The following is an 18386-nucleotide window of genomic DNA, read 5'->3' on the forward strand; positions in this document are numbered from 1 at the left end:
CATGTCATCAGTATACTTCTAACTAATGTATACAGATAAAAGTGTAAAAGTCTTTGCTTCACACTATTCTTAAATACATTCTAATGTACACAGTATGTAGGTGACAAAATGGGAGCATACCTGCTGAAGTTTAGTGCGGTGGTGGTGCTGCGGTAGCGTTGTCACCTCACAGTAAGATGTCCTGTTCGATTCTCAGCTAAAGCGTCTTCTGTGTGGAGACATGCGTGAATGGGTGTACCTTCATTGAAGGTTGTACGTCAAGTATGTAAAAATCTGCTGCCAATCATTAGTGGACCGGAGTTCCACTGTGGCGACCCCTAACCGGGAAAAGCCGAAAGATGCAACAACAACCTGTTGAAGTTTAGTACTCCTCTGTAGAGATATATCCTGAAGAAAAAGCATTTTTGCTGTCTTCCAAACATATAAAACTCTCCTCACCATCAGTTTGGCTAGTTACATATTTGCCTTTCTTATAATGGTATAGATTAATGGATTGCACCTGTTTTTGTCTCTGTTTCACAGATGCAAGTTATAGCATAAGCAGTTAATTTCCATGCTAATTAACCAATCCAACACTGTGGAGCTATTCGACAAGCTATAAAGCATCCATGTAGACTCCATGCTGTTTTTTCTGCAGATGTCAAAACTTTTGGAGGACAGACATGGAAAGTCTACACAGACAGAATTTTAGTTTAATACATCTGTATGTACTCGAGGCTGAAGCAAATGCTATTGCTGTTGCCAATAGGCCTAGGCCGAGAAGGAGTAGAGTTTGCAGGGCACATTTAGCTAATCACAACCTCCATGACATGGAAATTGTATAGCACTACAAGTTGAACAGGGGCACGCTACAGGAACTCTGCGACCTCTGCCCCCACTCAACTCAGAGCCAGAGCCAACTGAGGGGAACCCATCTTAATGGAAATTAAGGTATGTGTAGCCCTTAGAATATCAGCTACAGGTACCTTTCAGAGATCAACAGGGGGCATGCTGGGGCTGTCACAGGCATCAGTATCCTGGATCTTCCATCAATTCCTGGATGCTATGCTCCAACATAGCAGTGAGCACATATACTTTCCCTGTAGTTCTGAAGAGAGGACCAGAAATATGCAACAGTTGTACCAGGTAGCACACTACCCTGCAGTGCTGAGTGCCACATATTGCACTCATGTAGAAATGAAGACACCACCTGGGAAACAGGGTAGGCTCTGCATTAACAGAAAGGGCTACCAGTCTGTCAACTGTCAAGTTGTGTGTAATACCAAGGGAGTCATCTTAAACATGTGTGCTGGCAACCCTGGCAGTTACCATGACTCACATATCTGTCACACCTCCCAACTGTTGGAGATGCTTGCTAGGGGGGATATCCCACAGGGTCATCTACTGTGGGATGCAGGTTATGCATTGGAATGGTAGCCAATGACACCGATCAGAAATACACATACACACACACACACACACACACACACACACACACACACACACACACAAGAACTCCTCAGTGAGGCACATGCTCAGACCAGAAATGTCATAGACCATGTGTCTGGCCTGCTAAAGTCACAGTTCTGGTGCCTAGCTAGATCTGGGTGTACCCTGCAGTACAATTCACAGACATGTACAGAAATCTTTACAGTATGTGCCATGCTACACAACATAATCCTGAGGAAACAGCAGCAGCAGGATCAGCAAATGGAAGGGGCACACATCACACAACCAATACCAAGGTCACCACAGCTACAGCCAAATGAAGAGTGAGAGGGGGAACCACCATCTGCTGTTGGTGTAGGCAGACATAGGCATGCACAGCATGCCCTAGCATTGGGTAAAAGACAACCCATAACACACTCAGTCACAACCTAGGGCATAAATCCTTCATCTTACTAACATACATATAGTAATATCCTGGATCATAAATCAAATAGTATAAGATGCACTCACTCTAGGGAACGCAACCTAGTATGTGATATTAACAGGACTTGCTGGAGAGACCGATATGTCTCATAGAGGTTATTTCTCCTCTGGAACAAACTTCCAATTCAGGTGAAACAGAGCCCCTTGCTGACCCAATTTAAGTGTAAATTGGATGGGTGGATGCAAAACCACAAATTCACCCTGGGGGTTTCACCTGTGTCCCTCTTGGACAGGGGTAGTAGTTGTTGACTTAGTTCCTCTTAATTCCTTAATATTCTTGGGAACAGGGGTTGTACTTGGCTAGGCGTCTAAGGGCACTAGGGCCATTGGCCTAGTAACCTCCTGTGATACTATGATCCTATGAACATTGATGCCAGGCAACTCAGACAACCTTTACATCTCTATGTATTGGTTATGTACTACTTTCATCAGACAGAGTCAGCCCTGGAATAACACTGTGGCAACTTCTGCATTTACAAGATAAGTCCTGAACCTGGAGTGTATTGTTTAATAATATTATGGATTATCCCTTGTATTTCATCACTTGTTACAGTAAGCACATAAAAGGTAGGAGATTTGTACAAACATTACTGAAACATGATAGCAGAAAATTATTGGACTTGTATGTGTCCGTTAATAAGTAGTAGGCTGAGGCATCAAAGATTCACACAGTCATACCTCTCTAAAGTACTAATGATCACTGCATCTCCTCAGTTTAGCACTATATGTTTGTACTGAAAAATCATTGAAGAGAGAAGTTAGAAAGTAATGATACACATTTCAGTTTCTGACTTCACAACCCTCACAAGATCAAACAACAGGCAGGATGCAAAACAAGGAGAATAACAAGAGCAGCATATTTTTCTTTGTGCCATAACAGTAACTTACCTTTGCTTCCCCCCAACAGTACAATTGTACCCTTGTATGTGCCATAACAGTAACTCAGCTTCTCTCCCCCCATCTATGCTTGTTTGTGCCATCCAGCCCTGCCCGTCAGTTGTTGGCAAATGCATATAATATTATGGCCAGTTATGCTCACATATTTTAAGGTTAATGATATAGTATGGTTTACAGACTGTATGTCCCAGAGTACTGGTCAGATAACTGATGAATGACCACGAAGCACAGAAAGATAACTGTATATTTGCAAGCAATAATCATAACAGGTTGTGTGATCACTAAGTGAACTATGTCCAAATATAATAATAAATAGGTTCATAGACTAGCAATAGGCTAACTGCTCTTATGGGTCATTTTAAGCTTAGCCAATTAACCATTGTGAGGGGCAAAAAAAAAATCTTCAAACCTTCACATTTCTGTAGGAAGCTGATCATCATGTGCATCATGTGTAACTTAAATGCGGAGCTTTTCTCCTCAGGCCTCCTCAGAAAATGGGTTTTACCCCGTCAGACTTTTCCCAGGCAACAACGATAGATAAAATACATAAATAATATCCACACATTTTTTTTATAGAAACAAAATGACAGTCCCTATCACTAATAGTGTAGGACAACCCTCATCATTAATATTAATGATAAATGTACTGGAACTGTATTGCACAAGTGATGTGCTGTACAGCTATCAGGTACTTTGCACATCCATTAGCATTTTCAGGAGGAGCTTTGAAGCTGCTGCTACAATTCTTCACTGCTGCCATTTAGTCCAACTCTCAGTTTCAAATGTGATTAGTATCTCTGTCATTAGCTGCACTTGAGATTTTAATTACTTTATATACTGCATGCAAAGGAGCCTCATTGGAACAATGTGTTAGTTGTGAAAACAGGGAAGCTAACAACAAAATAGCCATGTTCCTGACCTTTGCCAGTGCTACTTACCTAATAATGGCTTCCTGAGCCATCCTTCCCTCTGACTAAACTTATAGATTTTTGTAGGTCCATAGGTACTTAATAGAGTATTGATCTGTGGGGGTCCTATGGCAGTTTCCCCTCATATTTTATGTAAGAATAGCTGAGAAACTAGCAGAACAAGGACATGTAGGGACATTTACATGTCATCACATCCATTAGGGACAAGTGTGGTAAGCCAGATGTGAATTTGTGGTTTCCCAGCCATTCATCAATGTTATGTTTGAATAGAGTTGAGAATTACTTCACTTTATACAGAGTGGAAGACGGTTCTGTAGAAGAGATATTCCCTGTGATGCATACCTATCCCTCCAACTATTTACAAAGTAAACTTTGTTTGCTATTATTCACTGTTCCATTTGTCTATCAAGTAGTTTACTTTTTCTGACATTCAGCACACTCTCTAAATCTGATTTTTTATTCAGTAATTTTTAAATAGGTCATACATACCCCCCCAGCCTTGACTGTTTGTTTCTTGGAGTTAGGCAGAAAGGGTTAGGACAATGAAATTTTAATAGAGGTATTTGTCCTAGGTATGTCTCTCTCAATCTGAAGTTGCACTGTGTGACTAGAAGCAGTTCTCTAATCAGGACATATTCCTAATACACTCTGGAAAATAAGTGTTTCCTTATTCTGAGTTTTAATATAAATAAATGTAAAATCAATATCAGGCTTACTAACTAGTACCCCTAATGCTGGCCCCCCCCACCCTTTAACCTATTCAAACACCAACCCCGGACCATCAACTACTTCTAACCTGTAAGTAATAACCCCCCCACTCAACAAAAGGTCATACAAATCCCATTCTCATTTTAGCTCATACCCACTGACACCCGTAAAAAACTGCTACTACCTCATCTGATAATCTTCCACCACACTACCTCAGACTGGCTGCTAAACTAATCAACTACCCAATCTGTATCCTTATAAATAGGTCTTTATCTGAATCAGAAGTACCTACTATATGGAAACAATCTCACATCACCTCCATCCACAAAGGAGGCAACTCTTTTGATCCATCCAATTTCCATCCTATATCCATCTTGTCACCCATATCCAAAATTCTGGAGATAGGTATCCATCAGCAGGTAATGCAATATTTATTACAAAACAATATTTTAACCAAAACACAACATGGCTTCTGACCTAGCCACAGCACAGCTACAGCCCTTTTATCTTTTATAGACACCATAAACAAGAGCAGAGATGCAGGATGCTATACAGCCTCGGTATTCCTTGATCTCCCCAAAGCCTTTGAAACAGTGTCTCACCCCTTACTGTTGAACACACTGTCTAACTTAGGCGTTTCACATAACATATTAAAATGGTTTCAGATCTACCTCAAGGAATGCAAACAAGCAGTGAAATGGTCCAACAAACTCTCATCCTTTCTCCACAATCCTACTGGAGTCCCTCAAGGCTCCATTCTAGGACCCCTGCTCTTCAACATTTTCACAAAATACCTTCACACTGCCTCTCACCCTGGGACCCTCATTCAGTATGCTGATGATTCCACCATAATCTGTACTGCTCAATCACTACCAGAACTACTTTTGAAAATTCAACAGTCCTTTACTGCAATCGAATCCTTGCTAAGAAATGCCCAACTCTTTCTTAATCCAAAAAAGACTAAACTAGTACTCTCTCATCCCAAAAGCACCTCCCCTGTCACTGATCATTTTAACATGCTTGCATCTGACAACACAGTCATAGAAACAGTGCAGGAAACCAAACTCCTAGGAGTTATCATTGACCAACTTTCATTCAACCCCCATATACAGCAAAATGTAAAGAAAACAAACCAAAAACTGGGACTGTTATATAGAAACAAACATTTGTTTACTGCAGCAACGAAAACTACCCTTGCAAAAACATTTTTGTCCCCTCCCTTATTTATGGTTCCCCTATCCTAACTAACTTACAAACTTCTACCATAAACAAGATGAAACAGTGCTACAGCAAAGTTTGCTACAAACTCTAAATATTACACACGCCACTGTAAACCACTCCTAGAATTAAACTGGCTTGAACTCCCCAACCAACTTGCCTTTATTCAGCTATCCACCTTGCACAACCTTATTTCCAAGCCTACTGCCTGCCCTGGACTAGCCAGTCTAGTCACACCTTACACACCAAATCAACCCCTATGATCAGAAGACAAAAATCTCTTAGCTATCTCAAAACCCACAAGAAAACCAGGTCACTGTCTGTATTCATACTCTTTCTCTACACTTTGGAATTCACTACTGCTAGCTAGCAGGTCTATGCCTGGCCTGATCCATTTCAAAGCCTCTTTAAAAAATCATCTCAAAAATATATGTCTCTGCTCCTGCATAAAGCCTGCATAATTCACAGGGATTTCTCTTCTTGCACACTAGCCTCATCCTCCTCTTCTGTCACATTTCAATCCCTCACAGTCTGCAAGATCCTAAGGCTCTTCTAACTCCTTATCTGTTTCTATACCATATCCTTAAGCTCCTGCACAGGCTGTATTGCCTCTATTCTTTTTAACTCTCGTACTATATTTCTGCATCACTAACTTTCTGGTGCACTACCTACATCATGTATGGTGAGAGTGACTATTATTGTCTGTAATGTTTCAACTCTATAGAATCATCTAGATGTGTAACATCTTGTAACATAGTTTGTTCTTTCAACTTATTTTTGTATTGTTTCTAATGCCATTTGTACTGCACTGGATTATACTGTATTTGTATTGTACTGTATAGGTTCATAGGTTCATACTAGGCTATCTGCCCTGGGGCAATTACAAGCTTATCCCGATTTTGTTTGGCTTACGCCACCCCTTGATTTGAGTATACTGTGCCCTTTTTAAGGTTTACTTTACTGTGCCTCTGTCTAATAGTGACATGGAAGTAATCCCCGGGACAAACCTATGATCCCCCATCCACTCATCAATATTCTTCTTGAAGAGATTCAGTGAGGTGCTCTGCCTAACATGAATTGGAATTCTATTCCAGAGCGAAGGGAGCCTCTGGGTTATGAATCTGTCCCTCCAGCAAGTTCTATTTATTTCTGTGTTGAGGTTCAAGTCCCTCGAGTGTGTAGCTCTAAGAGATTTAGATTTACTGAGGTGGAGCATGTCCATTAATTCTGGATTGGACATAGCTTTATATGTCAGGCATAGATCGCCTCAAAGTAGGCGGTATGCAACTGAGTAGAGCTGGAGTTTTTTTAACCGAGCAGCATATGGCATCTGCTTGAGTCCCTTGATCCTCTTGGTGAGGTACTTTTGGGGTCTTTCTAATTGCTGCAGGTGTCGGGTAAGGTACATACCAAAAGGGGCATTGTATTCTATGATGGGCCTGATGAGGGATGAATAAAGGGGCATGATTACCTCTCTTGATCTAGATGTGAATCCTTTCATGATGAGGTGGGCTACGTAGAAGGTCTTTCTAACCACTTTGGCAATGTGGTTGTCAAAGGTTAGATTGCTATCAGCTTGGGTCCCCAGATCCCTAATTACTTTCTCTGTACTTAATGGGTTACCGCCTATGTGGTAATTTGTGGGCACATTGTTTTTGCCAAAGGGTATGACTATACATTTTTTGGCATTTAGCTTTAGACCATGGCTCTGGCACCAGTTATCCGTCTCTGTGAGACCTTTTTGAAGGATGTTTTTGTCAGCTGAAGAGTTGATTATGGCGCCCAGTTTGCAGTCATCTGCGAACTTGGTGAGCCATAGTCCTCCCACCTTGGCCTGTACCTCGGAAAAGTATATACTGAACAAAAGCTATCCCAGGACAGAACCTTGTGGAATGCCACTTGTGACCGGTTTTGAGTCTGACATGGCTCCAGCAACTCTCACTCTGTGGGTTCTGTCTTTGAGCCAGTTTGCGACCCATCTTGTGACATAGGGGTTTATATTTAAGCTGGATAGCTTATATATGATGCCCGAGTGGGGTATTGTGTCAAATGACTTTGCTAGGTCCAGATAGGCTGTGTGGACTACCTTCCCTTCATCTATGGCTTTGGTGACTGTTTCAAAGAAGTCGACCAGGTTCAAAAGGCAGGATCTGCCCTTGACGAAGCCAAATTGGGTAGGATCTAGTGTCTGTAGGTCCCCAATGTCTTTGTTTATGAGCTCCATGATGATCCTCTCCATAGCCTTGCAGACTAGGCTAGTCAGGCTTATGGGGCGATAGTTTCCAGGGTCCGTAGAGGCTCTACCTTTGTGGAGTGGGACCACTGTTGCTGTATGCCATTCTGTGGGCACATATCCTGTAGTGAGGCTGAGATTGTACAGCTGTTTTATTTGAGGGATTAGTTCTTCTTGGAGTTCATGTAGGACGCAACCCGGGACGCCATCTGGTCCCATGGAAGCAGTGTTTTTTGCTTTGGAGAGGGCAGCCTTCACCTGAGCATCAGAGATGTTTGGGAGGCAGCCATCTGCCAGGATAGATACTTGCTCTTTTGGGGGGGAAGGGGTGGAGAAGTTTGCACTGAACCTGTCTGACAGGATATTGGCGATGTCTGTGGGTTCAGTGTATTTTTTGTCGTTTAGAATCAACTCAGAACAAGTCTGGGAGTTGCATCCCAGGTTCCTAACATAACTGAAAAAAGCCTTATGATTGTCTTTAGTGTCCTGTGCAATTTTTCTCTCGAAGCTGGCCTTGGAGGATTTTATGAGGGATCGTCATTTTTTGCTAGTACTGATCAGAGTTGCCTTCCCTATTAGGGATTTTGCTCTATCATGTAGTAGCTTCCTCCTTCTGTTGTACAGTTTATTTATGGCTGGGGTCCACCAGACTGGACGCCTGTCTTTGGATGATTGGGTCTTGGTTTTGTTTGGGATAGCATGATCCATGCATTCCTGGAGATGTCCGTAGAATGCATTTATATAGGATTCTGCAGTTTGGGCCGTAGTTTCCACTGTCCCTGGGGCCTTGAAGGATTCCTCTTCAGTTTTGAGAAGTGAGAAGTTCGCTTTTGAGAAGTTTTTCACTGTGGTTTTCTGGGTTGGGGGTGGGGTCGGGATGTGGATATCCAGTGAAATTAATTTATAGTCTGATCTTACCAATGAGGGATATACTTCTGGCATGGAGCATAGAGTACCCATGTTGGTAATGATCAGGTCTAGTATGTTATCCCCTCTTGTGGGAGTGGTGACTAGTTGTTCCATAGCATTTGAGTTTATAATTTCCAGGAACCTTTGGGCTAAGGTGCTGGGGCTTGAGTAGTGCTCCCAGTCTATGTTTGGGTAGTTGAAGTCGCCCAATATAATGGTGTTCGGAGAGATCTTCATGTTCTCCAATGTTTTCAGGAAAGCTGAGTGGGATTCCTGACTTTGAGAAGGTGGTCTGTAGGATGTTATAAACTGAAAATCAGTCTTTCCCACTGTTAGTTGCACATGGATGATCTCCGATACTTCGTGCAATGCCACTAACCTGGAGGTGTGGATATCCTTGATAAATATGGAAACTCCCCCTCCTTTTGTGGTTCGGTCTGGGTTTTGGGGCTGAAAAGCATGATATGAGGTATAACCTGGTAGTGCTGGGGTGCTCTCTGGAGCCTTGAACCAGGTTTCTGTCACTGCACAGATATCGATGATCTCCATACTGAGGAGAGCTTCTAGTGCATGCATCTTGAGGTTAAGACTTCTGGCATTTAGCAGCATTACCCTTAGTTTCTTGTACCTTGTGCTGTCTTTGGAGGTGGGTTTGACTTTTGAGCCTTGCCTAAAAAAGGCACTATGGGGGTGGCAAGAGCCTTTGCCAATATCCGAAATCCCAGTGTTGACAGGTGCAAGCCAACCCTAGCAAAGCAACGTGGCTTGTCGAGCACGTCATCCCAGGCTGACAGACACTGGATCCCCTTTGAATGACACCAAAATTTTAGCCAATTGTTAAAATCTATCATTTTGTCTTTGTACTGTGGCATCATTCTAGGTGAGGGTAAGATGGTGCTCAATGTCAGAGTCATACTGGCCTGGGCTACATGATCAGAGAGCTCCTCTATGTCTCTTTTCATGTAGTCCAGGGAGGTACGTCTCAGGTCATTCACCCCAGCATGTACAATGACTGAGTCATATTTGTATTTGCTTTGGAGTGACCTGAGTGCTCGCATTATGTGGCGGATCCTAGGGCCTGACAGGCAGCTCACTGTGACCTACTCTTTGTTCAGCCTGGTGAGCGGGACGTCAGTGTGTCTGACAATAGTCACCTATTACAAGAGTATCAGGTGTGTTATTCAGCCTAAAGGGCTGTGGCTGCTTGGCACACTGACTTTGTGGGCTATGTGTTGTGCGTGTTTTGTTTTGGGGTAGCGTTTGCTTGGATGTCTGCTTTGGAGGTCTCTGTTGCTTAGGTAGATTTGTATTTAGAGCCTCTGAGTATGTTTTTGTGTATTTATGTGTTTGGTTCGCTGATGTGGTGGGACTATGTGATACTGGAATTGTGTTGTGTGAGGTTACCTTCTCCTCCTGACTGGTTTCACCAGTTTTGAGATGAGAGAGCTCAGCTCCAGTTTGGCTATATGGTTGCATCTCTCACATATATTTGAACCTGTTTGGAGGAGGAGAGGGTTGTCCGTGTACATGAGACAGTTGTAACATTGCCTCAAAATTCCCAGATTCACCAGCTGGACTGGAGAGGAAACCATTGACTGACCTTTGGACATGCTAGAGTAATATAGGGAAACTGAATTAAGATGGACCAATAGGGGTCAAGGTAATCGTAGAGAGTATAAGAGTAAGTAGTGCTTATGGTTTAATAGTGCTAACTTGTAAGATTACTTATTTGGACCAGTGAATGGCCTTAGAATGAGAATATGGTGTTTAATTTGAGAGATAGAGCAGTTCTAAGGGAAAAAGTGAAGAGCAGACTTTGTGGAGCCAGGAATAGTTTAAACCCAATTAGGCGGCACTGCCCATTGATACACTATGCACAAAAATGCGCAAAATCACGCAAAAGAGGGTTTTAAGAGAGGGAGATCAAGGAGTTTGGAATTGACCCAAAATGGCCAATAAAACTACAGTTTCAAGGCAGTAACCACTCCCAGAGGGGCAGGCAGGCTGCTCAATGTTTATCACTGCCACTGATGAACAGAGAGACTTCCCTTTAGCCCAAGCAAAAAATGGCCTCCAAGAAACTTACAAACAGTTCAGAACAGCAAGCCTGTAACTGAACTTTTTTAAATATCAGAAAAGTGGAAAAAAGCAAGATTTTTTTTTTTTTGTTTGTTTTTTTAAAGACAGCAGAGGTTCACAAGTATCAACAAGTTATAACAGTGCAGTAAATGACCCCACACTTGAGTGCTAGGCCAGAGACAGATAAAATACAAGTTTTAAAAAAAAAACAATTTTAAAAATAAGTGCAAACAGGAAATTCAGTAAACAGCTCTAGGTTGTGTGCTTTTCTCCCCAGGCCTCTGCTGAAAACAGGTTCTGTAGATCCAGTTAGACCACCCCGGTAAACAAATGTCAAATAAAATAAAAATACATAAATGAAATAAAAGCCATAGTCAAAGAATTCTATAAACATTATCTGACATCACTATCCTATTCTGAACCTGTTCTGCCCTTGGTCCTACACAAACTGAATACCAAATGCTCCAAAATTCCATTCTTGAACAGTAATTCATGATTTTTCTTACAACAGATGTCAAGCTGATAAGACAAGAGGCCAGATTTAATAAAGCCAACATGATCTGTTTACACCATGTGTGTGTCATGGTAGTATACCATTTTGGATTCAATAAGTGGCTGTACATGGTGTGTAGAACCACGCACTGCCATGCAAACAAGGTAAACACTGTGGCATGCAAATTACAGCATAAACAGCTGAATTGTATGCTAATCAACTAATCCAAAATGGAGGAGTTATTCAGCAATCTATAAAGCAACCATGTAGAATCAGTGCTGCTTTTTCCTGCAAATTCCAAAACCTATTGGAATACAGCCATAGAAAGGAGGCTACACAGAAACAATGATAGGGGCTACTGTTGCTTTAATTCATTTGTATATGCAAGAGATTGCAACAGGTTGAAGTCTCTGCTGCTGCTGCTACTGCTACTGCTAATAGACCAAGGCAAAGAAGGAGAAGAGTTTTCAGACCGTGGGTAACTTATCACAACCCACATGATATGGAAATTTAGAGCGCTACAGTTTGATAGAGATAGCCGGCCTTAGGCATAGGCCAACTAGGCAGCCACCTAGGGTGCCGCTCTAGCAGGGGCACTTTTCCAATATTTATTTGTTGTAGGTAGACCAGGATATGGGCACCAGGTGGTGTGGTGGGGGGCGCCGTGGAGCCCTTTTGCCTAGGGCACCAGTTGACCTAAGGCCGCTCCTGACTGCAAACTCTGTCATCCTCAACTCAAAGCCAGGGGAAAACCAAGGGGGACCCATTGCAGTGAAGACAAAGGTATGTGTAGCACTTAGAATCTTAGCTACAAGTACCTTTCAGAGACCAATAAGGGACATGTTGTGGGTGTCACAGGCATCAGCATCCAGGATCCTCCATGAATTCTTGAATGCTATGCTCCATCATGCTAGTGACCACATATATTTTCCCCTTACTCCTGAGGGTAGGGTCAGGAATACGCAAGAGTTCTACCATGAAGCCCATTATCCTGAAGTATGGGGTGCTATAGATTTTAAACATGTAGAAATTAAGGCACCAGCTTGTGAACAGGGAAGGCTTTACAATAATAGAAAGAGCTTTTGCTCTATTAACTGCCATATTGTGTGTAATGCCAAGGGAATCATGAATGTGTATTCTGGCAACCCTGGAATTTACCATGACTCACATATTGGGCACACCTTTCAAATGTATTAAATGTTCACTAGGGGGGATATCCCATAGGGTCATTTACTGGGAGATGCAAGTCATGCAGTGGGACCATGGCTGATGACACCCATCAGAAATGTGCACACACCCGCTGAAGAACATCATAATGAGGCACACATTCAAACCAGAAATATCATAGAGTGTGCGTGTGGGCTGCTGAAGTTGTGGTTCTGGTGCCTAGATACATCTGGAGGAGACCTACAGTACAATCCACAGACATGTAATGAAATATTCACAGTATAAGAAATGCTACACAACATCATCCTGAGAAAACAGCTTCAGCAAGATCAACAAAGGGAGGAGCACACATCCCCCTACCAATGCCAAGATCACCACAGCTACATGCAGGTGAAGAGTCAGAGGGAAAAGCAGCAGCTGCAGTGGGTGTAGGTAGACGTAAGCATGCTCAGTATGCCCTCACATTGGCTAAGAGATAATGTATAGTACACTGACTTACCACCTAAGGGCCTAAAACCTTTCTCCTACGCACATACATATAGTCGCATTGATGCCAGACAACTCTCACAACCTTTACCTCCTCAAGAATTGTCTGTGTACTACTTGCATCAGAGTCAGCCCTGAAGTAAAATTGTTGCAACTACTAGATTTACAAGGAAATTGTTGAACCTGGAGTGCATTGTGTAATAATATGAATGACTGGCATATCCTTGCATTTTGTTACTTGGTAGTGTAAGCAAGTAAAAGGTGGGATATTTGTACAGAAATTACCTTAACATGTGACAACAGAGACTTATTTGACGTACATATGTCCATTATTAAGTAGTAGGCCTCAGGCATCAAAGCTTCACACAGTCATATCTTTCAAAAGTAGTGATGGTCACTGCATGCCCTCAGTTTAGCACCATATGTTCCTACTGGAAAATCATTAAAGAGAGAAGTTGCAAAGTAATGATACACATTGCAGTTTCAGACTTCACAACCCTCACAAGATTATTCACAATAAAGCTGGAAAAATGTGATTCTATCAACTATCTAACTTTCTAAGATGAATATAAGTCAAAAGTGCAGTTACCAGTTCAACATCACAAATGCAGATATGCTAAACACTAAGTCAGATATGCACCCTGAGCATCACACACAAAAATTATGTATCCCTGAATTGAAAAGATACAAAATAGGGATATGGCACAGTTATCATCATTTCCACAGGGTGTTGAGGGGGCAGGAAGCCTAGGCTGACACAAAAGTTCTATCACTATGTGAGTAATAAAGAGAAGCAGGCAGATGTTTGGATAAACCAGCAAATGGCCAGTGAGACAAAATAAGTTTTAAGCTGCACGGCAAACCATGTAACTGTTGTGTGTGTGTCTGTAGGGGTCCTCCAGGTAAAATAGCTGTGCGAGTGTCTGTATGAACACAGCCAAGCTCTGTGCTAGTACTATGTCTTGGTATGTCGGACAGGTGTGAGCCATGCATGGTAGTGGTGGCAGTTCATTGTTGTCATCCCAGACCACAAGAGCTGCCTCTGCTGGGAGTTGCACTAGAATGTTCACGTCCATGATCAGATGCACTGATGCTACCTGAACATGACTGATGTCTGCTAGATGAGCTTCCCTCATGAGTATGCCCAGGACCATGACCCCATGGCTTGACACACCTGTGTGGACAGCTCATCCTCTGATGGAGCAGTGGAAGCACTGCCACTATGGGAGCATGTTTGGGCATAGCCACATTGGCGAACAGAAGAAGATGTGTCTGATCTACACTGAAGTGGATGCCATCTCCCTCCCAGCAGATGTTCCTTCACAGACACTGCTCATTAGAATGTGTCATCATCCAATGCATTGAATCAGCAGCAAGGTGGAGGCAGCCATGCATGTCAGTCTGTGCCACATCTACAACCCTAAGCATTTCTCTGGAGCACATAACAGAAATGCAGCTTTGATCCTGCACCCCTAAAAGAACAGGCAAATGACACATGTTTGCTAACAAACCATCTTTGAAATGCTAAAGGTGTTATAAACTGAAATGTCCCTGAAACATATCTACATAGAACAGACCATGTTAAGATATTGCCAGTCATGTATACCTGTGAAATGCCCTGACAAACATGTCCATGCCATCAGGATATATAGGTTCATAGGTTCATACTAGGCTATCTGCCCTAGGGCATTTATAAGCCTAGCCAGAATGTGTTTGGCTTTCGCCACCCATTTTAAATTTATTTTGCTATGCCCTTTTTCGAGGTTAGTATACTGTGCCTCTATCTAACAGTGACACAGAAGTGATACCCAGGGTAAACCTACGATCTCCCATCCACTCATCAAGATTCCTCTTGAAGAGAGTCAATGAGGGACTCTGCCTAATCTGGACTGGGATTATATTCCAGAGTGAAGGGAGCCTCTGGGTTATGAATCTGTCCCTCCAGCATGTCCTATTTATTTCAGTGCTGAGGTTCAAGTCTCTCGAGCGCGTAGCTCGATGGGATTTGGATTTTCTGAGGTGCAGCATGTCCATTAATTCCGGGTTGGACATGGCTTTATACGTCAGGCACAGATCGCCTCTGAACAGGCGGTATGCCACTGAGTAGAGCTGGAGTTTCTTTAACCGGGCAGCATATGGCATCTGTTTGAGCCCTTTGATCCTCTTGGTGAGGTACTTTTGGGGTCTTTCCAGTTGCTGCAGGTGTCTGGTAAGGTACATCACAAAAGGGGCATTGTACTCAATTATGGGCCTGATGAGGGATGAGTAAAGAGGCACGATGACCTCCCCTGATCTAGATGTGAATCCCTTCATGATTAGGTGGGCTATATAAAATGTTTTTCTAACCACTTTGGCCACGTGGTTGTCAAATGAGAGATTGCTATCAACTTGGGTTCCCAGGTCCCTAATTACTTCTTCTGTACTTAATGGATTTCCACCTATGTGGTAATTTGTGGGCACTTTGTTTTTGCCAAATGGGATGACTATACACTTTTTGGCATTTAGCTTGAGGCCATGGCACTGGCACCAGTTGTCTGTTTCTATGAGGCCCTTTTGGAGGATGCTTGTGTCGGCTGGAGAGTCGATTATGGCACCCAGTTTGCAGTCATCTGCGAACTTGGTCAGCCACAGTCCTTCCGTGTTGGCCTGTACCTCCGAAATATATACCGAACAAGAGAGGTCCCAGGACTGAGCCTTGTGGGACACCACTTGTAACTGGTTTGGAGTCTGACATGGCTCCAGCAATTCTAACCATGTGGGTTCTGTCCTTGAGCCAGTTTGCATTCCATCTAGTGACATAGGGGTTTATATTTAAGCTGGTGAGCTTATCTATAATGCCCGAGTGGGGTATTGTATCGAAGGCTTTTGCGAGGTCCAGGTAGGCTGTGTGGACCACCTTCCCCTCGTCAATGGCCTTGGTGACTGTTTCAAAGAAATCAACCAGGTTTAAGAGGCAGGATCTGCCCTTAACAAAGCCGAACTGGGTAGGATCCAGTGTTTGTAGGTCCCCAATATCTTTATTTATGAGGTCCATGATGATCCTTTCCATAGCTTTGCAGACCAAGCTAGTCAGGCTTATGGGGCGATAGTTTCCAGGATCCGTTGAGGCACCGCCTTTATGGAGAGGGACCACTGTTGCTGTACGCCACTCTTTGGGCACATATCCTGTAGTAAGGCTGAGATTGAACAGTAGTTTTATGTTTGGGTTTAGCTCTTCTTTGAGTTCATGTAGGACGCAGCCCGGGACACCATCTGGTCCCATTGATGCTGTGTTTTTGCTTTGGAGAGGCGGCTGTTACCTGAGCATCTGAGATGTCAGGGGCAGCACTCTGCTGGGATAGATATTTGCCCTTTGGTGGGGAGGGGGGGAGAAGTTTGCGCTGAACCTGTCAGCTAGGATGTTGGCAATGTCTGTGGGTTCGGTGTATTTTTTGTCATTTTGTACTAATTCTGAGCATATCTGGGAATTACCACCCAGGTTCCTAACATAACTAAAGAAAGCCTTGTGATTATCCTTAGTGTCCTGTGCAATTTTTCTCTCGAAGCTGGCCTTAGACAATTTTATGTGTGCCCGTAGTTTTTTGCTATATGAACCCATTAGAATTGCTGAATCCCAAATACTTGGCTCTGTGTAGCAGATGTAAGTATACTGCAGGCACTCATCAGTGCTTATTTTTAATGGATTGCAACTGTGAATGATTATTGGTAGGGAGAAGAAAATCACAATAGCAGCAATGCAGACTGCCCTACACCCAGTGGGTGTGTCAAGTTAGACTTACAATGTGTTAGATAGCTATATGTATATATATATATATATATATATATATATATATATATATATATATATATATATATATATATATATATATATATATATATATATATATATATATATATATATATATATATAAAAATACAAATTTTTCTTAATTGCATTTCAGTGTATGCAGTATGTAGCTGACAAAATGAAACCATACCTTCTCAAGTTCAGTAATCTTCTGTGCAGATATATCAGAAGGTTATAGCCTCTTTTTCTGTGTTGCCTACATAAACAAGTCTTCTCACCTTCAGTTTCCCTGGCTATACGGTTGCCTTTTTATGGTGTAGATTCAGGGCTGTCAGCACAGTGAAGATGCAAATGAGGTGTGAACCCATTAGAATTGCTGAATCCCAAATACTTGGCTCTGTGTAGCTGATGTAAGTATACTGCAGGCACTCATCAGTGCTTATTTTTAATGGATTGCAACTGTGAATGATTATTGGTAGGGAGAAGAAAATCACAACAGCAGCAATGCAGACTGCCCTACACCCAGTGGGTGTGTCAAGTTAGACTTACAATGTGTTAGATTTAATATTGTCAAGGTTGGAAATGTAAGTAAGCAGCGCACAATTCACTGCTTCTGTTCATTAACATCCAAACTCTCCTTCATTTGTTGGCAACTTCATATGATATTATTGCCATTTAATATCCTCACACATTTTAAGGACAATGATAAAGAATGGCTTACAGACTGCATATCTCAGATTACTGGTCAGATAAGAGAAGAATGAGCAACAAACACAGAGAGGTAAGATAGAGCTGCATATTTGTAAGCAATACTCATAACTGGCTGTGTGATCACTTAGTATAATACAGCCTAAAATAATAAATGTACAGTTATATGGTTTCATATTACTGTAGATGATGTTGCAATTGGTCGTATGCAAAATTATTTCAGTCCCTTGCTGCAAAGCTGTTTGTATGGCAAAGAAGGGATATGGCACCCTTACTGTGTTCTGAAGGTTAATTGGAGTGAGAGTTAAAATCCAGACCTATGTAGAAATATGTCATGTGTACTAATATTTTGTAGTGTGTATGTCATAGATTGTATTCCTCATTTCAACTGCTTTTCCCATTTTTTCTCTTTTTTTCTTTTTCTTCTTTTTTTGGGGGGGCATTGTTTGCATGATATACGGTATAGGGCAAGCACAGGAAATGGAGAAAATGAATGTTATGTTTGGCTGGGTTTATTTTGTTAGTGCGAAGTGTGGCAGTGCACAAACTGGACTAGTTTCCTACCTAGGAAGCAGACAGATCACCTGCAGAATACCTGCAAATATAGTGCCTGTAAAAGGGCAAAGGTAAAAAAAACAATCCACTGTTGGAATTTCTGTATTTCTTCATGCAACCATACTTAGCAGAGTTGTGTGGCATTTAACAAGGTTTCCCAGCAGCTGCAGCCATTGAACACCTGCATACAGGACTCATATGGGCAATAATTTAAACTAGATACATTCCATTAATTCTGTTGGGCATCCCACAAACACACTAAACGGTGTTGCACAATGACTAACACAGAGACCTTAAGAAAGATTA

The 18386-nt window shown here is 42.3% G+C and overlaps 1 protein-coding gene across 1 annotated transcript in view; it reads left to right on the top strand.

The window, feature by feature from the left end:
• LOC122790049 (gamma-aminobutyric acid receptor subunit alpha-3-like) overlaps positions 1-18386 on the top strand; it is a 1812576-nt gene that overhangs the window by 1749621 nt on the left and 44569 nt on the right. The gene's annotated exons all lie outside the window — the stretch shown is intronic.

Source organism: Protopterus annectens, chromosome 15.part0 (assembly GCF_019279795.1).
Source record: "Protopterus annectens isolate FY-2018-M chromosome 15.part0, PAN1.0, whole genome shotgun sequence".
Classification (NCBI taxonomy): domain Eukaryota; kingdom Metazoa; phylum Chordata; order Ceratodontiformes; family Protopteridae; genus Protopterus; species Protopterus annectens.